Consider the following 27629-nt stretch of genomic DNA (forward strand, 5'->3'; position numbering starts at 1 on the left):
ATGGACATATGCACACGACTACATATAAAATAGATAATAATAAGGGCCTACTGTAGAGCTCAATACTCTGCAATAACCTATATGGGTAAAGAATCTAAAAAAGAGTGGATATATATGGAAGTATAACTGATTCATTTTGCTGTACACCTGAATCTAACACAACATTGTAAATCAACTGTGCTCCAATAAAAATTTTAATAAAAGGAAATTATAGAAATCCAAAAGAGTGTACCAGAAATGAAGAATGCTTTTGACTGATTTATTAGTAGAATATGACTGAGCGCAGGAAAGAATCAGGGAATGTGAAGATTAGGTCAATGGGATCTTTACAATGTAAAGGCAAAGGAAGAATGAACAAAAAGAATAGAACTTTTAAGAACTGTGGGGAGGTTTCAAAATGTGTAATGTGTGTATAATTGAATGCCAGAAGGAGAAGAAAGAGAGAACAGAGCAGAAGAAATGGTGAAGAACATTCCAGAATTAATGACAGACACCAAATCACTGATACAGGAAGTTAGGAGAGCACCAAGCAGAATAAATTTCAAAAAACTGACACCCCGGGGCTTCCCTGGTGGCGCAGTGGTTGAGAGTCCGCCTGCCAATGCAGGGGACACGGGGTCGTGCCCCCTTCCGGGAGGATTCCGCATGCCGCGAAGCGGCTGGGCCCGTGAGCCATGGCCGCTGCACACTAGATAAAACAGAAGGAAGGGCCAGTGAGCTGGAAGGTGGGACAGTGGACCTCATCCAGTTAGAGCGGCAAAAAGAAAAAAGCACGGAAGAGTGAGGATAGCTTAAAGGACCTGTGGGACAAGGTCAAGTGGTACAGCTCGAAGCCCTTGAAAATATTAGAAAAAATAGGAATGCTCTTTGCCTGTTTTAGAAAATACAATTAAAATAAAATAGCTTTTTGACATAAAATACAGAATAAATATAAATTAAACTTGTTATATGCACACAGATATAGAAATATTTTCTAGCCTGAACAAAAGGCAATGTTTATCCAGTGCTTTCTTTACCTGTTCTCAAAGAACTAGCATCAATAACTGTGTTATTCTTCTGTTAAAAGTGTCGTTTTTGAAGTTTTACCCTCTTTTCTTAACCTAACTTTAATCAAGGTTAAGTTACAGGTATTTGAGCTTAGAATTTTAATTTCTACTTAATAGATGACTCCTTCTTTTGGTTTATGCAAGCATATTTCTAGTACGTATGGGAGAAAGGAAAGAGAAGATGGTTTTCTGAATTTTATCCCACACCCTAACCTTCCCACGATGCTTATATGGTTACAGATTGTAACAGGAAGAGCTGCAGAGATGACGCAGGCCCACCCTCGCCCCATGTGAAGGGGAAGCTAAGACACGGGGTGTTAGAAAGCGTATAATATGCTAACAGTGGGTCTCTTTGACAAATTGGTGCGACTGCTGTATGTCAAGCCGCTAACCGTAAAATAGGTGTAGAGAAGGGCTCACAAGGAAAATGTAAAAGTTTTGGAAAAGTAACTGAGCAGCTCAAAGTAAAGCACAAACGATTTATTGGAAATTAATGAGTATCTGAGGAGGGTACTAGTCTGCAGCGTTCCAAATTACAGCGTTCCAAATTACAGGGAGCATGGAAACTACGGTTCCCAGAATCCTTCACCAACAGGGCTGAGACTGGCCTGTGATTTCACGGAGGCTTAGACGGCAGAGAGAAGAAGCAGGCATCTGGCATCACTGATATCTTCCTCCGGTCCCTACACTCCTCGCCAAGACCTTCCAACAGCTCTGTTTAAAATGCATCAAGGGTCAAGTGATGTCTGTTTTCCTGCAGAAACACAATCTGACGTAGGGGTCATAATAAGACTGAGATATTAAAACAACATCCACGACTTATTGGTTAGAGCCGGTTAACTCCCTCCCCTCCCACCTTCCCACCCCCGGCCCATCATGCTTCTCTGCTGTATTTTTCTCACACCCCATACCACCATCCGATGTCCTATATTTTTGTTTGTTCATATTTTTAGTTGTCCGCCATAGTGGAAGCACCATGACAACAAAAGTCTTTGTTTTACACACTGTTAAGTCCCCAGTTTCTAGAACAGTGCCTGCTGTGGGGTTGGTATTCAATAAAAATATTTGAATGAATGAGTGATTCTGAGGGAATGTTATTTTTTTCTGGTGAGAATTTGTGTTTGCTTCTGCCAGGCTCCTGCAGTGCTCCCAACACAGGACCACTTTAAGCTCAGGGTTCTTCCTGCGGAGTTTCAAGCCACTGAATGTCTATGCGTTTCTGAGCCAAAACCGTGCATGTGCGGGAATACTTGGGAGAGACTGTGTTCTCCCCATTCTGAGTCAACACTGAAGAGAGAAAACACGCCTGCAGGATTTCTATTGTGGTATCATTTCCTGTCCCTGCTGGTTCTGTCTTGTCCCCTTGTACCTGCTTCCACTGGCCCAGTCCTCTGTCCACCAGCTGCAGGTGATGACAGCCGAGGAATTCCAGCTACTCTGATTCCTACCAGTGAAGCCTTTTTTTTCTCTCTATTCCTGGCTGCAGTTTGTTCTCCTTCCTGGACAACCGGCCTGCTTCAGCCCTAACATCGTGCTTAAATGTTATCCAGCCCTGCCAGGTGTTCTGTACTGGGGAGGGTTTCTCTGTACATCTCCTGAGGTGTTGGAAAGGGAAGCCCCTTTTATCACTTGTATCACTTTTATAATCAGACCAAAGTAGATCCTCTGGAAAGGAAGGAGAGTTTGGTAAGACACTACTTCCCCTAGGTCATATTGTCGACCGTTCAAACACAGTATTTTATAAATATAAGAGAAGGACCCATACCTGTCATTTTCAGAAAGTGAGATTTCAACAAGTCTGCCTCTGCATAATTTGTGTTTCCTTTGTGTCAAAACAGAGTTCTCTCTACTGGAAACTTGAGTCAGTTTCTTGTTTTGAACCAGGGCTCAGGATATGCCTTTGGGCCCCGTCTGGCAAGGTGATCCCTTAAGACCATCTTAGTCTCCTTGGCAGTTTTGAGGTCTATGTGCTTCGTGTTTGCCAGAAGGAGAAGCAAACCTGGAACACTTATGAGCAGGGATCAAAGGAAACATCTTGTCTTTGGAAGTAAAGAGAAAAAGAAAAGCGACAGTGGCACCCGTGGGTTAGACGTTTCTGGCACAGATGCACTGGCTTGCACAGCGCATCATCAGGGCGAGTGAACAATGGAGATGAGCAGGCCTCCCTCCCAGGGGACTGCTCAGTGAGCCGCATCTTACTTTTCTCATACCATTTTGCAACTTTAAATTATGCAGTATTATACTGGAAGCAGAAACATGTTTATCTGTTACAATATTTGAAAGGAGAGAGGGCACTTTATTGACTAGACTATACTTTTCGTTCCTTTCACCGGTATCTGAAAAGTTGCAAACGTGTCTTTCTACACAGCTGGCTCTTTCCCGTAGGTCAGTAGGTCGTGTGGCTTTGAAATGTTTCTCTTAAAACTTAAGAGCTCATAGATTTTCCCATATTTGGATTCGCATATAAAAACTCTCCTCATTTGGATTAAATGCATTCTTCTAAAAGTGATATGCTTTTAAGGCTGTGATGTTTTTAACTCTGTTTCAATTCAGCTAACGCAGGACCCCCTGAAATAGGAGACTCGCATCCTGGCGAGGAAGATGCTTGGGAGCTTCACCTGCAGGAGCTCTGGGGTTACTTCCAAGTCCACTGACCAGACATGGCAGGTGCTAAGGGATTTTCAGCTCTTCGTAAAAGGCATACACGTAATTGATGCTTATTTTCTAATATGCTTTGCCATGAAGGGAAGCAGGGACCTGTCAAGCTTTATGACATTTGAAGAATTGGGATAAGGTTACCTGAGTGTGATTTCCTTAATATTTTCTTTTATAAGCAGCTTTACGAATATACTTCCAATGCCTTGCCTACCTGCTTCAGGAATCTTCCTTCCCCCCTTCCTTCCTCCCTTCCTTCCTTCCCTGTCTCTCTGCCTCAGTCTCTCCCTCTCTTTCATTCTATAAATGCATAAATAAATGGAAATGCGTTACTACAATTTAGTTAACCTTGCCATTAGGAAATAAAGCTGTTGAAACTCATGTTCTCCACTGCTCACATGTAGCTTAAAGTCAGACAAGGAAACTAAAGGAGTATATAAACAGTTTGGAGTGCCAATGTTGAGAATCCCACTGCATAACGGTGTTGGGCATGTGTCCCCGCCCAGGCACTTTTTCACTAAGACAGCTTTACTACCAAGATATATTTAGGGTTTCTCATCGTGATCCTCAAATATCAGAATGATCTACACATGCTTGTTAAAATGTAAGTTCCTGGGACCTGCCAGTACCCAAAGAATCTGATCTAATCAGCCTGAGCTGGGGTTTTTTGTTTTGCATAATTAGCAAGCTCTTTGCAGAATGACCAGAGGCATTCCCACCCAGGGTTCCCAACCAGGCCACCTGAGTTTGAGCCCTGCTTTTGCTACTTGCTAGCTGTGTGATTTGGGGGAGATTGCTTAATTTCCCTATACCTCAATTTCCTTGAATGTAGAGCTCACCTTAAAGGATTATTAGAGGAAAGGAGTGACCAAACACATACAGTGCTTGGAATAGTGTCTGATACATAATTACATCTTGCAGTGCCAACTACTATGGTTCTTTCCTGACAACATTTTAGAACCCCAGAAAAAAATTCGTTCATCCTTCTCTTAATAACTTTGCTTGTTGTTGATGTTTTCAGCTCTCATTTTAAAGCCAACTTTATTGAGATACACGTACATACGATAAAACATACCCATTTTAAGTGTAATATTCGATGAGTTTCGATAAACGCATACACCCTCATCGCCCCTACCACAATCATGATGTGGAACATCCCCAGCACCAAGAAAGTCCCTTCTGTCCCTTTACCAGCAATTCCCCACCCTGGGTCCAGGCAACCAGGGGTCTGCCCTCTGTCACTACCAGATTGGTCTTACCCTTTCTAGAATGTCATGTAAATGGAAACATGCCATATGTACTCTTTTGTGCCTGTTTTTTTTTCCCTCAGCACAATGTTTCTGAGATTCATCTGTGTTGCCGTGTGGGTTAGTAGTTTCTTCTTTTCCTCTGCTGAGTTCTACTTCATTGTATGCATGTAGCATAATTTGCTCAGCCACTCATTTGTGGCTGGGCATTTGAGCTGCTTCCAGTTTGGAGTTATTATAAGTAACTCAGATGATTTCTCTGTTGGCAACTAGTGTAGCTTTTCTATTTAAGAAAGAGTAAAGCCAAGGACTCAGAAAACAGAATCTGTCTTCATATGATCAATTCTGGAAAGCCTAGAAGTCTTGCAAGAGCAAGATGCAGGGGAAGAAAAAGCAACATTGAAAACTACGTGTATTTTTTAACTAAGTTAGAATGAGCGCTTAACCTTAGCTGTGGACTTCTTTTTTTTCTTCTCTCTTTACAGAAAACATACCTGTTTTTTTTAAACTTGTCAGTTTTGCTCGTGTGAAATATCTTTTACTGGATAGAGTAAACATAGTTATACTCAATAAATATCTTTGAACTAGTTTGTCAGATCTTTATTTTGCAGTATCCATTAACCCATTCATCTTCGGAACTTTCCATGTCACTGTTTCTACCTTATGCTTTCCTTTCAATTTCCTCTAGTCAATGCAGTTGTAAGTTATTCCTATGGGGGGAGCACTTTAAAAGCAGCATTAAATATATTGAGATCTATAGGATACCATTTTGGCCTCCTTTTTTTAAATTTTTGTTTATTTATTTTTGGCTGCGTTAGGTCTTCGTCGTGGTGTGCGGGCTTCTCATTGCGGTGGCTTCTTTTGTTGTGGAGCAAGGGCTTTAGGCGCACGGGCTTAGTAGTTGTGGCTCACGGGCTCAGTAGTTGTGGACATGGGCTCAGTAGTTGTGGCTTGCGGGCTCGAGAGTGCAGGCTCAGTAGTTGTGGCGCACAGGCTTAGTTGCTCCGTGGCATGTGGGATCTTCCCGGACCAGGGCTCGAACCCATGTCCCCTGCATTGGCAGGCGGATTCTTAACCACTGCATCACCAGGGAAGCCCCTTGGCCTCCTTTTGAAGCACAAACAATTTATGAATACCAGGGTTATGTAGTGATATCAGGGCCAAAAATGTCACTATAATTATTACTCTAGGACATCAAATTAAAATATGGGGATCTGTTGAGTCAATATATTTAACAGATTTTTCAAATATGAGAATTAACAAAACCTCTCAGGCTCGCCAAAGCACAAGTACGTTATGTTTACCCAGAAAAGGGTGGCACGCCATGCTTTAGCATCCAGATAAGCTGACGATTTCCCAACTCACCAAGTCCTGGTTCCTTTTTGCTTCCTATCTCTTCCTTCAAGCTATCTCTCTCCTCTCACCTTTTACCAGAAGCAGCAAGAGGAAACCAGCCTGTGTCTTCAACACATTGCTTAGAACTGGCCTCTGGTAAATACCTAAATATTCCCTGTTCCCGCATACCTGCGGACTACAATTCTGCTGAGTTTCTGCCACTGTATAAGGATCTCCTTTCCCCCGTTTTCCAATAGCTGTGCCTTCACTGGCAGTGCTTTCACCACCCCTGCTTCTTCCAGCTGACCATTTGTGACCTGTTAGGGATGCTCTGAGATGATGGAGGTTTTCTCTGCCGTGCTTCTGACTCGTTGAGAGAAGAGTGAACAGCCGTATGTTTACTAACAGTACACTCAAAGCAAACTAGGCTTTCTAAAAAATTATTCTCCACGAGATTCTTCCAGCCTGCCCCCTCCAAAGCTACTTTCACATTTTAAGGTATTTTTTTAGAGCAACACCCCACTTCCCAGGACCAAAATCGGTATTAATTTCTTATCGCTGCTGTAACAAATTGCCCAAATCTAGTTACTTAAAACAACGCACGTGTATTGCTTCACAATTCTGGGAGTCAGAGGTCTGAAATGGGTCTCGCTGGACCAGAAGCAAAGCGCACACGTGGCTGCCTCTCCTCTGGAGGCTCAGGAAGAAGGGCTTTCTAGCCTCACCCTTGTCCAGAGGCTGCGCACATCCCTGGCTACTCGCCCCTCTCCACCTTCAAGCCAGCAATCGCTGGGCAAGTCTTCCTTACACTGCATCCCTGTGACTCTCTCTGCCTCGGACCCGGACTTTCTTGCCTCCATCTTTCATTTATAAGGACCCTGTGATTGGGCCCTCACGGGGTAATCTGGGGTAATCTTCCCACCTCAAGGTCCACCGGTTACAATCCTAATTCTGTGTGCAACCTTAATTGCCCCTCGCCATGTGCCACGAAACATAAGCTATTCACAGGTTTCAGGGATCGGGACACAGCATCTTGGGGCCGGGGTGCAGGGCGTGAGGGCATTATTCTGCCAACCACCCTACTGAACGCTGACAAACACCACCTGTTTTGAGAAAATATAATGAACTCTATTTCCATCCCCACTGGAATATCTTAAAGCCCACGTTGCTTCGTGAACATGTATGTCAGGACCAGAAACTTAGGGACTCCGACCTCCTGCGTTCTGCTTTTCTTAATTAAAACCTCACACTCCAAAAGAGACGTGGGATGCTAATGTGGTCCCAATGATTGATCACAGGTTACCAGGGCAAAAGACATCTAACTAGGTGCGTTTCAAACAAATTGAAAGTAAATGACCTTAAGGAGGAAAAAAGAATAATAAAGAGAAAAACAAAGATCATGAAGTTTGACAAGTTACCTTGATGGGATCAACAGTACGGGTAATGGTCTGTTTGCTAGAAAGTAAAGAGAAGTTCTACCCCTGACATATTTTTAAAAAGTACATGTACACTAGCGTACAATTTCCTCACATTCCTTCCCTCCCACCCTCTCCCTTTTCTAAATTCCCTTGGTTTGTGAACTTGTGGTTTTTGTTGATGAACTAGACCGAGAAGCCAAAGGGATGAATCCATTAGTCCCATTAGTTGAACTGATATGGTAATAACATCCCAGAAAAAAAGAGCGAGCCTTGCTCTAAAAGTCCCCAGGTTTAAACAGATTCATAAAACCCACTTCCAGGTGGAGCACACTTAATGAGCCGACTGCAGACCAGTGGTTCCCAAACTGTAACACGCATACGAGTTAACCAGGATTTTGTTAAATAAGGTTCTGATTCGGTAGGTGTGGGGTGAGGCCCGAGGCCTGTACTTCTGACAAGATCACAGGTCACGCTGCTGCTGCAGACACACAGGCCACACTCTGAGTAGCAAGGAGTCAGATCGCACCTCTGACTGCCATTGTCATCTGCAAATGTGAACAGAATACACAGTTGAATGCCTGTGTGCTGTTGCCAATTGTGCATACAGGAAAAACGAAGCATCTTGAGAAGAAAAACTTGAGCTTTTCTGCCTGAGAGACAAAGTTACGGAAAGTCAAGTCGCTTTAAACTGAATACTTGTCCTTGTTAACATTTTGATGAAGTTGCCGTGACAACTTTCCTATTCTCAGTAAAGTGGAGGCAGGTAGGGTTTAACCTACACATCATCTGTAAGACAGAACAGATCTCAAAGGTGATGAAATATTCAGGTGTTCATTTATCTGTGGGACTCGAGGGACATTGTTCCAGCTAATGATTAAGAACTCTCCAGACAATAGGGGCTTCTTAGACAATGGGTGAATTTCCAGGATGTCCGGCCCCCTTCCGAGAAGGAGGGAGATAACAAAATGTAAAAAAGGTGTCTGTCAAAGACCAATCAGGCAGCTGGGGAGAAGGAGGGAGATAACAAAATGTAAAAAAGGTGTCTGTCAAAGACCAATCAGGCAGCTGGGGACAAGTTCCCTCTCTGGTCCGAGCCTAAGCCGGGACCAATCAGCAGGAGAACACAACCAAATCTATAATTTACATACGGGGAAGTGGGAACCTATAAAACTGACATATTCGCGCCCAAAAGGGTTCCTTCTTCGAGCTCCTGCGTGAGGACCAAGGAACCCCGGTGCACCGGCCTTCAATAAACCTCTTGCGTTTTGTATCGACTTCCGACTCTTCTTGTTTCCTGGGCGAGTCGAAACTCCTAGGAGACCGCGCAGGTCTAACATATCCAGTCAATGATTTTAGCGAATCCCTCCTGTAATCCATGTTCATTGCTAAGCACTTAGGCTGGAAAGATTACTTCCCAACATCAAGGAACTCTTAGTAAGTTTTCAGGGCATATCAGTCATCCAGATTAGAGAATGTCTCTCACAATCACGCTTTGGTGGTTCCTGTGCCCCAGGCTGGTTGCTTTTCCTACACACCCTATAGAGAACGGGGGAGGGCCACAGGCAGACCATTTTAGTACTTCCCTTTATGGCATTTTTGTTAGAAACTGAAGGTTTGTGAAAACCCTGCATCGGGCAAGTCTATCTGTGCTGTTTTTCCCACAGCATTTGCTCACTTCATGACTCTGTGTCACATTTTGGTAATTCTCACAATATTTCAAACATTTTCATTATTGTATTTTGTTATGGTGACCTGTGATCAGTGATCTTTGACTTACTACTAAGACTCGCTGAAGGCTCATTGATGGTTAGGATTTTTTAGCAACAAAGTTTTTTGTTTTTTTTTGCGGTACGCGGGCCTCTCACTGCTGTGGCCTCTCCCGTTGTGGAGCACAGGCTCCGAACGCACAGGCTCAGCGGCCGTGGCTCACGGGCCCAGCCGCTCTGCGGCATGTGGCATCCTCCCGGACCGGGGCACGAACTTGTGTCCCCTGCATCGGCAGGCGGACTCTCAACCACTGCACCACCAGGGAAGCCCAACAAAGTATTTTTTTTAGTCAAGGCAGATACATTGTTTTTTAGACATAATGCTACTGCATACTTCATAGACTACAGTGTAAATGTAACTTTTATATGCACTAGGAACAAAACATTTGTGTGACTCCCTTTATTGTAATATGTGCTTTATTTTGGTGGCCTGGAACTGAACTCACTATGTCTCTGAGGAAGTGTCTGCACAGGACTCTCTACCTGAGAGCTACCCTTGGTGAACCTGGGTAGGTCCTGGTAGAAAGTACTGAGGTTCAATGTAGTCCTTACCAAGGAGTCTGTGTGCCTTAGAATTTGAGGCCGGTAAAGGCAAGAATGAATGGGTCAAGCAAGTCATGATCCAGGACGAAGGGTATGTTGAGAAGAGTAATGACAGTAGAGAAAAACAAAAAAGGAAACAGCAGGTTTTATATGAGGCTGCAATGCAGGACAACTAGAAGGCGGGCAAATGAGGCCATCTGGACTCAACTTACCTTTCTACCTCATCTGCTTATACTTTTTTTGGTGTACTTTGCAAATGACTCCCTTTTAAATTTATTTTATTGAAGTATAGTTGGTTTACAATGTTGTGTTAATTTCTGCTATATAGAAAAGTGATTCAGTTATATATATACATATACATTCTTTTTTATATTCTTTTCCATGATGGTTTATCACAGGATATTGAATATAATTCCCTGTGCTGTACAGTAGGACCTTGTTGCTTATCCATCCTATATATAATAGTCTGCATCTGCTAATCCCAAACTCCCAATTCATCCCTCCCCCACTCTCCTCCCCCTTGACAGCCACGAGTCTATGTCTGTGAGTCTGTTTCTCTTTCCTAGATAAGTTCATTTGTGTCATATTTTAGATTCCATATATAAGTGATATCACATGGTATCTGTCTTTTCTTTCTGACTTACTCTTAGTATGAGAATCTCTAAGTCCATCCACTGTTGCTGCAAATGCCATTATTTAATTCCTTTTGATGGCTGAGTAGTATTCCATTGTGTACATGCACCACATCTTCATTATCCATTCATCTGCTGATGGACATTTAAGTTGCTTCCATGTCTTGGCTATTATAAATAGTGCTGCTACGAACATAGGGGAGCATGTATCTTTTCGAATTACAGCTCACTCCAGATATATGCTCAGGAGGGGAATTGCTGGATCATATGGTAGTTCTATCAATATTTTTAGTTTAAGGAACCTCCATACTGTTCTCCACAGTGGCTGCACCAGTTTATATTCCCACCAACAGTGGAGGAGTGTCCCCTTCTCTCCACACCCTCTCCAGCATCTGTTATTTGCAGAAACAGTGGCCTTTCCGACCCTTGTGATCACCACTCCCTTTTTGAACAGCAGGGTCCTACCCTCCCACCTCCAAGCCGCTGCCTGAAAAACACAAAAGACAAAAACTTCCTCTATTTTGTCTTTTCCCAGATATGATCTGTGCTTTAAGGCCTGACTCTACTGCCATCCTGATACGAAATAGTCTCCAGTCAGACGGTATCTGTGCTTCCTCTGAGCTTTAAATCATTAGTTTTATCTTTCTTAAAATACTATGAAATCCTCTTTCAACTATGCGATACTGGGTACTTCTTACTTGTTTCCTCCTAGCACTTAAATTCTCTGAAGACAAAAGCCCTTTTGACCTAAGGGATTATCATGCATCAGATGTAGAGAAACAGATGGTTTCAGAGATGGCAGAGCCAAAAAATGCACTTATAGCTCTGGACTAGTTGCCCGATACTAAGGCAAATTTTAGTTGAACGCCCTTTTTTCTTATTTAAATGTATTTTTCTTATTTAAATGTATGTTAATTCTGGCTGATGTTTGCCTGGAGGACAGCATAGTTGTCAAGGCTGCGGGATGAGTCTAAAATGGAGAGATTTATGTGGGTAAGTTTGGGGAGAAATATACGAATTGGAGATAACCACGAACAATGTATCTCAGAGTTCCTGGGTTTGAAGAAAGATCGCATAATAATCATGACTAATTATGAATTCAAAATGAAACAGCATAATGAGCTTTTTTGGGGTCGGAAAAGGTGACTCAAGAACTTATTTTTCTGTTCTGGAATACACACACACACACACTCACACACACACACACTCTCACACACACACACACACACACACACACACACACCGCACATCCAACAAACAGAACTAAATGTACCGAACCAAGCAGAATCAGGACCTTACTGGAAAGATGTAAATGCTCGGCAGCCATAGAACTGCATTTGCAAAGGAGCAGATTGGCTTTAACCTGAGAACCAGGGCACGAAAACCATCCATGCAGAGACATCAATTTCCCAGCAGAAATGCTGGAGTTTCTAACTACGGAGAACTGAGGTTTTTCCGGCCCAGTGCATAGTGGAAAACATTGTTTTTTAAGTCGGCCAAATTTTCCTTGCGTTCCCTCCCTCTTTCTCCTTTCTCTTCCTTTGTCCCTGTTCCCTGGTCTCCGTCTCCACACAGGAACTGCTGGGAAGGCGACTGGGCGGCTGGAGGACTCAGTCCCCCTGCCCTAGTATGGTCGCAGTGGGTGACACTCAGCCCCGAGCTGGCTTTCCAGGAGCAGATTTCGGTGTAGTTTCCCTACACTTTGGCTGCTAGAGTCCACGCAGAAGGCAGGGAGCCGCCGCGGGAGCCCCCCCGCCCCCCAGGCGACCGACACTTGCGGGGAGGGCGCGCCGCGAGCGGACAGGGGCCCGGCGTAACCTCACCATGGTGCGTTTCAACCGCTGCTTTCTTTCTCAGTCTTTTGGTGCAGGGAAGGGGAGGGGTTCCGAAAAGACCGCAGGGAGAGGCGCTGCGAGGGATCCTTAGGGCTGAGAGCGGGGGGAGGAGACAGGGAGGGAGAGAGGGAGAGAGAGAGCGGGAGCCCGGGGCCGGGGCTGCCTGAGCGTGGGCGCCGCGCGGGAACCGGGTTTGCTGCGCGCCGCGCCCGCCCTGCCTGTTGAGCGGCAGCCGGGAAGAGGCGCGGCGGCCGCCGGCTGTGGGGACACCGGTGCAGGGACCGGCAGGTGCCGCCGCCGGGCCCCCCTCTGCCGCCCGCCGCCCACTCTCCTCCTGGGCGGGCGGCGCGGATCTGCGAGGCGCGCCCGGAGCTGCCGGCGAGCCGGAAACGCAGCCCGAGATCGAGACGCCCCCGAGTAAGTGGTCGCCGCGCGCCCTCGCCGGCCCGGGCTCCCGGGGGGCGGCCCTCTCCGCGGCCCCCAGTCCGGGCCCTCGCGTGCCCCCCAGGAAGCCCTCCTGCGCTCCCGGGACCGGGCCCTGTTCCCACGCCGGGGGCAGCACCGCGCCCCGGGGCCCCGCGGCGGCCGAGGGCCGAGGGCCCGCGGGGAGTGAGGCCGCGCCGGCGTCACCGCAGCCTCGTCCGGCCACGCTGCGCGTGAGCGTTTCGCGCTCCTGGGGGCCGGGCGGCTGCGACCCCGGGATCGCTCAGCGGGGCCGCCGCGAACTTCCAGGGGGGCTGCCGGGCTCCGCCGGGGAGTGTGCGTGTGTCTGCGTGCGTGTGTGTGTGCCTGTGCGCGCGTGTGCGTGTGTGTGCGCGCGTGTGCCTGTGCGTGTGTTCGTGTGCGCGCGCGCGTGTCTGTGTGTGTGTGTGCGCGCGCGTGTTAATTACTGCTTGGGGATCCGATGCCCACTGTGACCGCGGCGCCCTGGGGAGCGGTTGGCGTCGGGCCGCTGCCCTCAGCCTGTCCTTGGGTGGGCCGAGCAGCCTCGCGGCGGCACTTGTGTGGGCGCTCCGCTGCGAGTGGTCATGTGATTTCAGGTTATGCATTCCGTGCGTCTTTCCTTTACTCCCTCGTTTCCCAGGGTTGCGCCTTCATTTTGCACTTGGTGAACAGTGTGTATCTTCTGAAGTAAGCCAGAAGGTTGAACGTGTCGCTTAATTGTGACCGGGGCGTCTTGGTTTCCAACACACTGAAACCCCCTGGAATTTTAAGTAGAACGGGTCATATATACAGTTTTAAATTAGAGCTTGATTTATAACATATCAGGGTCAGCCCTGTGATAGTGATTTCATCAAGTGCTTACCTCCTAACTAGAACTGCTCTCGGGAGGAACATCGCTGACCCTCTGATGACACGTGGATAAGCGTTAGAGCCTTCAGTGATGGATGTAGCTTTTTATACCTTGGTTCCTAGTGTGGAGCTAATCTGTTGCTTTTCCTAAGACGGCTATGTTTTTTTGTTTTCTTTGGGAGTTGTCATTTCAGGTACTATATTATGAAGAGTGACAAAAATCAATAATAACAGCAATTAACAGGAATATGATGTCTAAAATTTAGAAGCAAATCTTAATTTGTCAAAAAGCCATGTTAACAGTGTTATGCTTTTGGTGGAGTTTGCCCGTGCAGTGCTGTGCTCTCTGTTCAGTTATTACACAGCTCGGTCTGTGGATTGCTTCCGGGGTTCCTGAAATTGTATTTAAACGTTTGAGTCTCTGCATTTTTAGGGTGATAATCCAGAGTCCTCAGATATCTAAAGGGATCTATGACCCAACAGAAAAATAAGAAGCACGGAGTTAAAATAAATAAGCTGTACTTTTCACGTCAAAACAGTAGGCTCTTTACATAAAGCCTGTAGACATAAAGTAGTAGGGAAAATTCTAGAATAATTATTGGTACAGTAATTAAACATCTCATATAAAACAGACCCACTTGTATGTTTTTAAATGTATCAGCGAGGAAACTTAAGTAGCGAAGTTTATTTAATAGAAATTTGTAATGAATAGATGGGTATTCTGTTTTTCCTTGTGCTGTAGGATCTTTTTTCTAATGTATGACAGAGAAAATAAGAATTTTATTTTTCTCTCTTTGAGACCCAACACAAATAGAAAGTACTTATGCTTGGTGTGGTGTTTCATAGTGTATGAATATAAAAAGCCCCTTTAAGTCCCCGCTACTAGGTACCCGGGTATACAATAACATGTCCAAGATACTTTTTTTGTCTTTCTTGAGAATGTAGGAGACATAGCTTCACAAGGTCTGGTCCTCAAATCTCATATAACTATGGTTTATAAAATGATCTTGTGTTAAAGCATTATTTTAAAAAACTTTTTAAATTAATATTGGACTAAAGACTAAAGAAGTAAGTGATAACTCAAATTGTTATTTCCATTAGGAATGTTAGATTTTCCAGGAAGTTGCTTAACTTTCCTTTTATTTGCTAGGATATATAACTCTTGTATCATTGATTTTTATACCACTTAATTATAAATATTTACCCAAGCAACTCTTCTTAAACATTACAGTTTATTACTTTTCTGCATATTTGTAGAAACAGTTGCTTTTCTTTCTAAAATATCAATAATTTCACTCGTTTTTAGTCCCTAGGCCATCTAGATGTTTTCAGTAAACATTCGTTAGGTGCCTGTGCAGCAGTTTTGGTTGGGGCTCTCCATCTTGATACAAGAAAATCTTCTGGCAAGTTTTAGGTCTTTAGATGAACCAATTCAGCCGCGCATAGATTAGTTGACTCGTTTGGCATTGGAGTGATTTTTTGGCTATCCTGACTCACATTGGCTTCTTTTGTTTCTCTCAAACAGTTTGGAAGTGTCTGACCTAGTTCATCTATTTCTCTCTCCCCTGAGTGCTAGGCCCACAGGCTTGTTCTTCTGCAGCCTTCAGGCTTACAGGGTATGAACAGAGTTATTTGCCAGGACTGAGGAACTTTAGGCCAGTCCCCGCCCAGCAGCAGTAGGAGAGTGACGCCCTTATGAACCCTGAGGGGCTTTGGGCCATGATCCCCCCTCCCCCAGGCCCAGCCACAGAAATGTGGTTATCAACTGCGTGTAGATGCTTGCCTGGAATCCTTTCTGGCCGTTAATAATCTTTTTATTAAAATAAACTCTCCTTTTCAGAAAATCAAAGGCAACTTAAGTTAATTCACTCGGGTACCACTTCTTCCTTCTCACCACAGTAGGAATTAGCAAGAAGCCAACAGAAGACAGTGGCTTTGGGAGTGAACACCCCAGGAAAGGGGTCTGGGCACCCCCAGGAAAGCTTCTTAATCCTGAATTTTTTCCAGGTCTGACATAGCTATGTGTCCCCTTTCACTCTGCCACCTTACATTAAAAATACCTTTTTAGGGACTTCCCTGGTGGTCCAGTGGTTAAGACTCCACGCTCCCAATGCAAGGGGCATGGGTTTGATCCCTGGTGAGGGAACCAAGATACTAATGCCGCGCAGTGCGGCCAAAAAAATTAATTAATTAAACATAAAAATACCTGTTCAGACAGGGAAGCCAGAGAAAGATAAATATCATACAGTATCACTTGCATGTGGAATTGGGAAAAAAAGATACAAATGAACTTATTTACAAAACAGAAACAGACTCACAGACATAGAAAACAAACTTCTGGTTACCAAAGGGGAAAGGGGCGGGGAGGGATAAATCAGGAGTCTGGGATTAACAGATACACACTGCTGTATATAAAGCAGATCATCAAGGACCTACTCTATAGCACAGGGAATATCTTGTAATAACCTATAAGGGAAAAGAATCTGAAAAGGTTTATATGTGTGTGTGTGTGTGTCTGAATCACTTTGCTGTACACCTGAAGCTAACACAACATTGTAAATCAGCATACTTCAGTGGAAAAACAAACACCTGTTCAGATGTCTGTATTGCTACCTAACTCAGATCTCCCTCAGGGTGTTCATCCTTGGATTCGCAGTACCTGGCACATAGTGGGTGTCTTCCTAGTTATTGATTTAAGTTTTTTGATGCCTTGGTGCTGTAGGTATTCTGTTCGACGATACCATGTCAGGATTAGTATCTGTTTTGCAAGGAGCCTACGTGGACTGTTGTGGTCTTGGTCCTACACACATGCCTGTGCTTTTCTCCCATGGGGCCCGCAGGCTGTTCAGAGCTGCTCCTAACTGTTAATCCTTTCAGCATCGCCCAGCTACCCCGGGTCTTTCTAAGTTTACACCCTGCATGGGTGTTACCCTCTCCCTGTGACCAGTGCTTGTTGACTTCCTGAATATTCCACTTCCCTTGGGAACCTACGCTAACAGAGGATTTGCTTCCCACACTTTGGTCAGCTGTCATTGCTGAGAACTTCATTCAGCATCTGCGCGCTGGGTCCCCAGGACCTCAGCCTGCGCTGCTTCACTCTGGGAATCCACTGGTGTTCGCCCCCCGCCCTCCGGGCCTTCCCATCACTCAGGGCTGCCCAGCTGAAAAAGCTGAGCCTTCCATATTCTCTTTCTGACCCCACCTCCTGTCCTTCCAGTAAGCCCCTCACTCAGCACCGCACACACCCTCCTGTCCTGTGACTTTGCACCTTGGCCAGTCCCGATTTTCTCCGGTTTTCCTCTTTGCTCAGCGCACTGACGTTGGACAGCCATGTCAGCTCTGCTCCATCCCTTAATCTCTTGCCACTAGGCCCACCAGCACCTGATTCACTCCACCTTCAGCTTCAGGGATGGTTAACATTGCTCGGAAGTTATTCTATTCTTTCCTGGATAATTTCTATCAGATTCCCCATAAGACATGTTCCAGAGTTCTCCAGGTTTTCCAGTCCAAATTATCTTTATTTTTTCACTTTTAGCAGATGATCTTATTTCCAAATTCAAGGAGAATGTTAAGATCAATTTAGGCGAGCTGTTGATCAAGATTCATCTTGAACGCGGGAGGCATTCCTTTATTTGACCTGCTCTGAGCCTAAGAACTCTTTCCTTATAGTGAACTGTACTATTTGCCTCTATAATATTCACATCCCAATTTTTACCTCTTAGAATACTTATACAGAAAGCTTTTCTACATAACAGAGATATAATATGTCTGTGATCTCTATGGTAATATTCATTTACTTCAACTTGTCCTTAATTGGCATAGGTCGAGAATCCCATTATCATCAAGGAATTTCTCCTTTGGATGAATTCCTGTTTTTCTGAAAGTGTAGTCCTGAGAGCTGAGCAAACAGGAACGGACTAACATCATTGGACTTGTCTGGCTGTCTCCTCTGGGTACCACATGGTAAATCATTCTAAAGTCAAATCTGTCCTCTCCCCTTCTATATTTTTGGCATCCATACTGCACTGTTTAATGAGGCATCTTTTTGCATACTTCTCTGCAAGTATACTTCTTTTCCTCGATTTGTACATTTGGCTACTAGATTTGGGACTTTAAAAAATACTTATTGCAATTAAATGTCACCTTCACCTTTCATTAGCCTGTTGTTCCAGGAGGTCAGGATATTTTTGGATGTTGGTTCCATGATACAGATTAGCTATTCCTCCCCATTTAGAGGCATGAGCAGATGTGATCAGGATGCAGTTAATATCTTCATCCAATAACTATGCCGAGTGGAGAACGGGCAGGACGTTTGGTCCTAGACACCTTCCCTTGCTTTGCAGGAGCCCACGAATGAGTGGTCTTTATACGGCCATTCTGGCAGCGTTATAGTCAAGAGACTCTCCTTCCTCAGCGTTTACATTCCTTCTTGTGGGCGGGGCGCGTGCATTCTGTGACAGACTCAGTCAGGTTCCTTGCTGCACTGCATTTCCACTTTCTGCAGAAGAGCTATGAAGTAACCCTGTGAAAACAAAAAGAAATAGCCCTGGGTTCCTTTGTAATGATGGGTTCCTTTGACCTCTCCCTAGCTGGTAGGTAACAACACTTCACATTTTGGGCGCTTACAGATGATAATGTTAAGAATCTCGTGGGAGGCGTGCCTGGAATCAGTGTCTAGCTCTCAAGGCTAAAGTTGGAATCCACCTTCTTTGTTTTGAAAATTGAGACCATGGCTGGCTTCTTTGCTCCCTGTCAGCCCTCCCTTCACGGAACATTTTAAAAGATGATTGTAACTGTTCCCTTATCACATCCACACGTGCTTTCAGTACTTTGTGATGAAATTTTTCCCACTTAATGGATTTAAACTCATTTAGGATATTGAACATCATACTATGGCTTGGGCCTTAAATTTGTTACTTGACTTTTATCTTGCTTTTGCCGTTATAATGATACGTTCTCGAGGAACTGAGATGAAGCCAAACCAGCTGGTCCAGTCAGTCACCTTCATCTGAATTTCTTCGCCCCCCGCAGTCAGTGTGCTCTCCTCTATAGCTAATAAACGCCGTCAGCACCGCTGTGCCTGGCAGTAGTAACAAGAATTAAAAGAATTTGTTTTCAATTTGTAGTCTTTGAAAGCTTCAGCTTACGTTATGTTCTGTGACACACTTTTCAGAGGTTAGTCACTTTTCTGTACCTCTCAGGAGGAAGTGTATTATGGATTTTGCGTGTTACTGAGGAAGATGCAAAGTTTATGACATTCCTGCCTGAAGGGGCTTAAAGTCTGTGCGTGGAGATAACCACCCAGAAACAGCCTTGGAATTACACATGTCAGCACGTTACCAGGAGCTTAATATCTGTGCTGCAGTTTTAGAAACTTCTCAAGAACTTGAAAAGCCAGCGTCCCACAGGAGGGAAATGCTGAAGAAGGCTTTCTAGGGAAGGTCTGGCGCTGAGCAGAGATTCGACAACAGGATGAGGATGCCGGACCTTGCAGGACCTGTGGGATTTAAAGAGTGGGAAGGGCGGGGTGTGAGTGTGTGTGACAGTGTGTGTGTGTGAGTGTGAGGGGGCGTGTGAGGGTGTGTGAGGTTGTCAGTGCCTGTGTCTGAGTGTCAGGGTGTGTGTGAGAGTGACTGTGTGTGAGGGTGTGAGTGTGTGTCTGTGTGAGGGTGTTTGTATGAGGGGGTGTGTGAAGGTGAGTGTGAGTGTGAGGTCAGTGTATGTGAGTGTGTGTGCGTAGGAGAGTGTGTGTGAGGTCAGTGCGTGTGTGTGAGTGTGTATGAGGGTGTGTGTGAAGGTGAGTGTGTGAGAGTTGTGTGAGTGTATGAGTGTGAGGGGGTGTGAGGTTGTCAGTGCGTGTGTGAGGGGCTGTGTGAGAGTGTGAGTGTGTGTGTGGGGAGGGGACGAACCTATGGGTGGAGAACCGGCAGTGCCACTTCTCACCGCACACTCTGCAGCATCCCTTTGTGGGAAACACGGCCACCTCCCCTCCTCTTCCCCATTCCCTGGCCCCTTGCTGGGCCTTCGAGGGGCCGGTACCTACTCAGACGTTATATCTCAAGCTAGGCTCTACTTCCTAGAAACTTTCCCTGCTCTTCCGGGTCTGAATCGAGGGCATTGTTATGTTTCCCTGCACCTTCCTGTTCATCCCCTATGCTGTTATTTATCCTTGGCTATAATTGTTTTATTGAAGTATAGTTGATTTACAGTGTCGTGTTAGTTTCAGGTGTCCAGCAGAGTGATTCAGTCATATATATATATGCATGTATATATATGTACGCTCTTTTTGAGATTCTTTTCCATTACAGGTTATTAAAAGATATTGAGTAGAATTCCCCGTGCTATACAGTGGTCCTTGTTGATTGTCTGTTTTCTATACAGTAGTGTGTATCTGTGAATCCCAAACTCTTAGTTTATCCCTCACCCCTTTCCCCTTTGGCAACCATAAGTTTGCTCTCTGTGTCTGTGCGTCTGTTTCTGTTTTGTGGACAAGCTCATTTCCATCACTTTTCTAGATTCCACTATAAGCGATGTCATATGGTACTTGTCTTTCACCGTCTTATCTTCCGCTGTAATCACTTGCTGAATTGACTGTTCTCCCCAATGGGAGGAGATGCCATTTCAATTTAGCTCCCATTCTGTTCACAGACACGTAATAAAAGTGCTCCAGGGATCACGAGCGTTCGGTTGGAATGTGTGATGTGAAGTGGGCATCTCAGAGCAGTGAGTGCTGGGAAATACCGATAAACAGAGTTAAGGTTAAAAGGGGTTAGGTGACACCTAGACCAGGATGTCCACTGAACCTTTCTTTGTTAGGTGACTCGGAACCATTTTGGAACCATTCGGAACCATTTTGTTGTTTAGAGTTGTGGGGAAAGGATGTGTGGCATCTGCGTTACTTTTCATTAGACCTTCGTAGTCAATTCCAACCCTTCAGGGTTTTAGCTACATCTCTAGACTTAGGGAAATTGTTTGAGTCCTCACACTGCATCCGGAGTTTCCATCCATGAGGCTGACAAACCCTATGACTTTAATGATGCATATTTTTATTAGAGGAGTTTGGTTATGTTTTTATATGAACGCACTGAAATTGCTAGCTGCTGCTTCTCATTCGTTTTGCAGCTTCAGATATCCTCTGTTACAAGTAGTTAAAGGATACATGGCTCATATGATTAACTTAATTCAACGTAGGACAAAGAATTTCAATGTTTCACTAGTATAATATGAACTTTTAAGTTGTGTATTGGTGAATATAAAACTGAATCAATATGGGTTAACTCAGAATTTAGAGGATTGCAAATGTAACGTGGAAGATACTTGGATAAACACAGTCACATAGTCGAGACCTGATAGGTCAAGATTTGAGGCAAGAGATTCTTACGCTGGATCAACGCTGTACGTTTCCAAATGTGCTTAGCAACAGGCAATCCTCCCAGTGCAAACTCTGGGTAAAATTTCACTTTTCAATGTCTTAAAATATTTGCAGTCGCTAATGACTAACACTCTTCTTTGTTCGTCTCTACTCCAAGTAACAATGTGCCACACAGCCTCTGTTGTGGATCTTTTCTGTGGGGACGGTTTAGAGTAATATTCTTAAGCTCTTGTTGTGCCATCTTGTGCTGAAAAAGGTTCCCGGTGGTGTGTGAGAGGGCCGCGATGTTGGCAGAACCTGTTGCACAGCAGGCCGTCCTAAGTGAAGCTACCCTCTTCTGATGCTTCTCTTTCCCCGCTCCCTCTGAAGCTCAAAGACTTGATCCTGACTTAGGCTGCATTGTCACCTGCAGCTCACCTGCTGGCTTGTCCAGGAGCAAGAAGGTTGTGTACCGCAGGTATCGTGAGGCCACACCCCCCTTTCTCTCCCATCAGCCCTGCCCTGTGGCCAGTTCAGTTGGATTGATGCGGTCCCGTGGAGTGTATCTCTGGAGGCCACGGGGAACTGTTCTACCCAGAAAAGCAGCACAAGCTTGTTTGTCCAAGAGCAGACATCACTTTGATTATGTTGCCTTCTGCCTTCAATCAAGACCATGGTTTCCTGAATATAGACTTTCAAAGTCAAGAGAAAAAGGAAAGTGGTAGACGTCGCATGTGGGGCTTAAGAAAGGCAGGTGAGTCGGGTGCCTTGGGCAGCAGGGCGCTTAAATAGCGAGGAGGCCCGGGGAAGCCCTGGGAAGGGCTGTTTTTTCACACGTTTTCTTCCCTGTTAGTCTCCTTCGTCGCTGGTGAAGAAACGTCTTAGCTGGGGATGGTTAGAACATTTTTTGCTCACCAGCCTTGATCATCTGTCTAAATCCAACTGGAGTAAAATCTGTTAGTTATTCCTGTCTTAATCCTGGCTCTGTTTCAGTGCACAGTGGGTGTTGGGAGCTGTGTGCAGTCAGTCTGTTTTACACACAGTAAAATGGCATTCGGCTGTGGTTGTCTGCCTTAGCTGTCTTTGACAAATGAGCGTTGGTCACTGCTTGAGTACCGAGAAGCGGTGCTGCGCGCTGCGTGTCACACGCGTGTAAAGCGGTGTAGAAACGGCGCAGCGTTCACAGCTCCCACTGGGTGATCTGACGGCCGCACTTCACCTCTAACTCTGCTCCCATGTGTCAGTCACCCTCCTACTAGAATACTGTGTCACAGCCATGTTGTCACAGCTGCAGTTTGTCACCAAACTCTTTCTTGTTTTGTCTTTCTCTTTTGCGCCTACTTTTCTGCTCCTTGGAATAGCTTTTCTTGTTTGTTATGCCTTGTTATTTCTTACTCATTCAACAAGACTCAGCTTAAGAGTCATTCATTTGAGGAAGCACTTACCAATGTACCGTGTCAGCATTTGATGCAGATTTTCTGTGTCCCCATCACAACAGGTCATGGTAGTTCACACTTCACTGAATTTGTGTGTTTTTATCCTGTTCACCCACCAAGCCCTACACGAGACCCTCCTTTAGGGTTTAATGTTGGCTTCTTTGTATTTGTTTGTTTTTGTTTTTAATTCCTGAAACCTCATCCCTTGGAATGTAGTAATAGGTGCTTAATAAATAATTTGCAGGAGGTGTGAACAAATGAATAAACGAATGGTTGGATGGATGGGTAAATTCAGGAATTCAGGTAGACAGAAAGATTAAAGATTTTACATAGGTAGAATAATTAGAAAGAAAGGGCTTAAAGAAAGCATCTGTGATGGAGTCCAGAGCAGAATATCAGCTTTAAAGGAGAAAGCTATGGTCTTGTCCGGCATTGGAGAGAAGTGTGCACTGCCGGGTGGAGAGCAGTGTGATGTGAAGGTAAAGCGGTGGTGTGTCCACACGGTTAGTGAGATTGAAACTTAAAGTTTAATATCTGTGAGCAGTAACTATGCATTTGGTAGAAGAATGCACAGTCAATATACAATCGTTTGAAGTGAAAAGGAATATGTTTTCTATATTTAACACATTCAGGTTGCTCTAGTGGAAGTATGAAAAAAACCAGCCCTACAGTGATGCATAGTTGAAAAGAGAGGAGGGGTTTAATATGTTTTAAGACAACTGTAGATATTCTTTTGGTATAAAAAATTCAAAATTTGAGAAATGATCATTTCATAAAGGTTACTTGCCACGTGGGATCTGAAACCATTAAAATCCATTGTTCTGTGAATGGAACCTTTATTCCTGCATGAATTTGGAACATCGTGGTCACTGGAAAATACTGGTTCCCCTTGTTTTGCAGGTCTCCCAAATGTTGACAAACTTTACATTTTATATTATACAGTATCAAAATAATCACATTAATTAACATCACCACTGATCTCATCAGTACTGGGAAGCTGTCAGGCGACCATGGCAGATGTACATGGTGCAGCTGTGGGTTGAGGAAATTTTCCAGTTCCCTCTTTTTAAGCAAAAAAATCTGTCTTTAAGTAAAGGAAAAGTAGAAATAATTTTTTCTTTACATTAGAATAAGTATTATTGAATTCTAAAATAATAACTGTTAAAATAAAATTTTTAACTTTAGAAAAGCTAATATAATATAATATCACTGCAAAACAAAATCCCAAGGTGTAGTTACTTCTTGTGTTTACATGTAGATATAAGAAGAACTTGGGAATTTCAAAATAATGATTTTTGGGGCAATAATGAGGTTACAGAGATCAGAGCAAGTATAACGAATGAAAGGGAGAAAGACCACAGTAGAAGTTTGGAGAACAAACGGGGTTAATACCTGAATATACACATTCATACCCTAAACCTACTATGTAGAAGTAGGGGCATGCATTTCATTAGCTGCATAATGATGACCTTGTAGATGTCATGTTAACTTCCAGAAAGCTGCTGTGTACTTGAGAGAGAATGAGGATGGAAAGGACACATGGTATCCCAGTGCTGTTATGAAAGCAGTTCTGACCTTGCACCTTCCAGGAGGGGCTCTCGGGGCACCCCAGGGTGCGCAGAACTTGGAGCCCTTTGACAACTACTGCTTTGTTAACTAAGCCTTGAACAAAGTAGCATCAAGGGGCTAATGTAAACCTAATTTCAGGTCATAATAGTCAACATTCATTAAGTACATACTATATTCCAAGCATTGTTAAAACGCAATTACCTTTCTTGAAACCCTTGAGAATGTTCTACCCTTATCATTTAATTTAAGGTCAGGAAACAAAGTCAAGAGTAGAAAAATAATTTGCCTAAATGTCATACATTTAATTAGTGGTGGAACCAGTCTTTTTAGCCAGGCAGGGTCCATCCTCTAAAAACTATGCTTTAGGACTTCCCTGGTGGCTCAGTGGTTAAGAATCCGCCTGCCAGTGCGGGGGACACGGGTTCAAGCCCTGGTCCAGGAAGTTCCCACATGCTGCAGAGCAACTAAGCCCGTGCGCCACAGATGCTGAGCCTGAACTCTAGAGCCCGCAAGCCACAACTACTGAGCCTGCGCTCTAGAGCCCACAAGCCACAACTACTGAGCCCACGTGCCACAACCACTGAAGCCCATGAGCCTAGAGCCCGTGCTCCACAAGAGAAGCCACCGCAATGAGAAGCCCACGCACCACAATGAAGAGTAGCCCTCGCTTGCCGCAACTAGAGAAAGCTGGCATGCAGCAATAAAGACCCAATGCAGCAAAAATAAATAAATATAAATTAATTAATTAATTAAATTTAATTTTAAATTTAATTAAAAAAAAACTATGCTTTACCACCTTAATGGCTTACATATCAGTTTTTCTGTTGGTTTGTATATGATTTTACATATAATCAGTAGCATTTGTTTTTAAAATAGATTAGACTCTATAGCATTATGAGCTGTAGAGTTAGGTTTTGATGATCTATGAACTTCCAGATAAAACACATAAAACCGGAAAAAAATTAATACATTTAATACAAATGATAGAAATTCAGTTAAATTAAAGTATCTAAATTCTCCACCAAAGTTATGACTGTAGTGTTTAGGAAACTTCTTTTTTTTCATGTTAACTCGAAGAATATTTTGTTGGATTTATAATTTAAGGTAAAGAGGGTAGTTTTCTTCTTTCAGCCCATACGTTTTTTTGCATTATCTGCTATTCTCTATTCTGGAGAAAAGTAAGTAAAAATCATTTACTCCCTCTTTATTATATTTCTTTTTTTCACCTCTGGATGCTTTTTGAAAGTTTTCTTTTTATCTTTGAATTTCAGAGGTTTGATAACATTATGCCTAGGTGTAGTTTTCTTTGTATTTATCATCTGTGGGGTTTAATGAACTTCTTGGATCTGTGTTTGATGCTATCATCAAATGTGGAATATTCCCAGACATTATTTGTTCAAATATTTTTCTGCTTCCATCTCCTCTCTTTTTTTCCCTGGACTCTCGATACATGTATGTTAGACCTTTAGATATTGTTCTACAGATTTCAGATGCTTTTCCATTTTATCACTCTTTATTCTCTTTGTGTTTTTGTTGGGGTTACTTCTGTTAACCTGACTTCATGTTCACTGATCCTTTCCTCTGATGTTAGATGGAATTCTTTATTTCCCTTTCTGTGATGTTTCATTTTTAGCATTTCCGATTGCTTCTTTTTCTCTGTGTTCGGTTTCTTAATGGAAGCTCCCTATTTATGCCTGCTATTCAACTAGGCCACTGGATTCTTTAGTATGTTTATCACGGGTGTTTTAAAGTTCCTGTCTGGTGACATCTTGGCCATTTCTTGGTCTCTTTCTGTTGACTGTTTTCTCTTGACCGTGGGTCACATTTTCTTCCTCTTCTCATGTCATCTATCAGGTGTGTGTGTCATGTACCACATACACATATTAGGCTGCGAGGTGGAGGACCAGCCCATCTTAGCTTCGGGGTCCTTGGTGATCTAATCTCTCCTCCAGCAGCTAAAAGTCTGATAGACATTTAACCAGCCACTCTTGACCCCGGCCTGTGGGAGATTCTGCCAGCTTCCACCACTTGATCTGGGATGAAAATAGCCCAGGTCTCATCTCTTCCATGGCTTCTTATTTATTTATTTTGGAATTTAGTTCATTTAGGTTCTTTTAGTCCTCCACTGAGTTGGTTTTTTTTTTTTTTTAATGACCTGGCTAAGGTATGACACTTAAAATAAACCTCAAATACAAAAAATATACAGTTGGGTAAGATTTGACAGGTGTATACACCCGTTAACCCGTCACCACAATCAAGATAGAAGTCGTTTCCGTCACCCCTAAACAATTTCTTGTGTCCTTTTCCAATCAGCACCCCTCCTCTATCTCCAGGCGATCGTTGATCTGCTGTCTGTAAGTCCGGGTTTGCTTGCAGTGTCTTGATTTTATACAAAGTACTGTTACAGTGTGGACTCTCGTGTGTGCAGTCCCATCACTCAGATAATGATTTTGAGATTTATCTTCTTTGTTGCATGTTTCTGCTGGATAACAGTCCTTTGCACGTATGGCTATACAACATCTTATTCATTCACGTGATCGAAGACATTTCAGTTGTTTCCAGTTTTTGATTGTTACAAGTAAACCTGCTTCATGAATGTCTGTGTTCAAGTCTTTGTTTGTATATGTATTTACCTTTCTCATGAGTAAATACCTAGAAATGGAATAGCTGGGTGGTATGATAGGGTGTGTTCAACCTTTTAAGAAACCACCAAACTGCTTTCCAAAGTGGTTTGCTCCTTTTTACTTTCCCGCCAGCAGTTTACGAAAAATTCCCGTTATTCCGCATCAGCATCAAGTCTTGGCATTGTCAGACTTCTAAATTTTAGACATTCTAATGGGTTTTTGTCTCATGACTAATATTATTGAACATAAAGAGATGTTTATTGGCTAGTATTAGGTTTAGGTGGGGGTGGGAGTGTTGCCGAGTCCAAGCTCGCTCCGTTCGCCACACAACGGGACAATACGTCGAAAGACGCGGTGTGGACGCAGGCGATAGGGACTTTATTCGGAAAGCCTGCAGACTGAGAGGATGGTGGACTAGGGTCCTGAAGAAGCATCTTAACCAGGTTTGGATGCTAGTTCCTTTTATAGAACAAGGAGAGGGAGGTGAGGAGGTAAAGTACAATGAAAAAGGTAATAGGTTGTTGCAGATATTTCCGCTTCAGACTCCGGAGGGGATGTACGAATTTCTTCCTTGCTGCAGACGTTCACAGGTGGGCCTGTGAGCTGAACAAAGTTATTTTAGCTTAATGCTCATGACCTGGGAGGCCGGGTTCCCAGAGATGGGCCATTATGGATAATTTAAGCTTATAGGCAACTTGATTATAGCGATTACCTTGTAGCAAAAAGCAACAGAACACAAAGGTTAAAATAAAAGAAGCAGCTCCAACGCAGAGTCAGACTTGTTCTTCCCTGTTACAGGACTTCATGATGGGGTTAAGTGCCCTTTTAAGAAGAGATACCTGAGAACTATCGCGTCTCTCTCCCTCTCCCTCCCCCTCT

At 44.0% G+C, this 27629-nt stretch overlaps 1 protein-coding gene across 3 annotated transcripts in view; it reads left to right on the forward strand.

Annotated features, from left to right (window-relative positions):
* The first annotated feature begins 12200 nt into the window (after positions 1–12200).
* The window catches only part of GUCY1A1 (guanylate cyclase 1 soluble subunit alpha 1), a 64258-nt gene continuing 48829 nt past the window's right edge, over positions 12201–27629 (forward strand). For 2 of the 3 annotated variants that reach the window (XM_033421570.2, XM_004266175.3), the window contains exon 1: positions 12625–12894. The gene's annotated coding sequence lies outside the window, so the exon portion shown is untranslated. Of the gene's footprint in view, positions 12470–12624; positions 12895–27629 lie in introns of those variants that run through there. The other variant, XM_033421571.2, reaches the window with a different exon arrangement.

This window comes from Orcinus orca, chromosome 4, assembly GCF_937001465.1.
Source record: "Orcinus orca chromosome 4, mOrcOrc1.1, whole genome shotgun sequence".
In the NCBI taxonomy this organism is placed as follows: domain Eukaryota; kingdom Metazoa; phylum Chordata; class Mammalia; order Artiodactyla; family Delphinidae; genus Orcinus; species Orcinus orca.